The following is a 396-nucleotide window of genomic DNA, read 5'->3' as shown; positions in this document are numbered from 1 at the left end:
CATTTTAATGCAGAAATCTTGCATATTATAAAAGCTTTACTTTGTTCCCAGATGATGCGTCTAATGATTTTGTTGATCTCCTCACTTTTCCTTTAGCTCCACCATGAGGTCGATATTTGTGGTTTTGAGTTAGGTAGTTTTATCAACAACTATTGGATGGATTGCCGTGAAACACTTGACCTCTCTGCTTTGAAAGAGAGGAGAGTTGACAGAATGTTTGTTTTATTTCAACCATTTTATCCCTGTTTCTCCTGATAATATAATGAAAATAATTATTCATGCTATCATTGTGGCACCAAACATAGAAACATCCTAAGACAACTCCTTTATGTGCCATCATCCAACTGTACATGCTTTTGATCTCTCATTGCTGACTTAACAGAAAGTTTTCAAAGT

The sequence above is a fragment of the Morone saxatilis genome, unplaced genomic scaffold (genome assembly GCF_004916995.1).
Source record: "Morone saxatilis isolate NCDOM2014 unplaced genomic scaffold, NCSU_SB_2.0 Contig1, whole genome shotgun sequence".
In the NCBI taxonomy this organism is placed as follows: Eukaryota; Metazoa; Chordata; class Actinopteri; family Moronidae; genus Morone; species Morone saxatilis.
Note: the sequence above shows the minus strand (reverse complement) of the source record.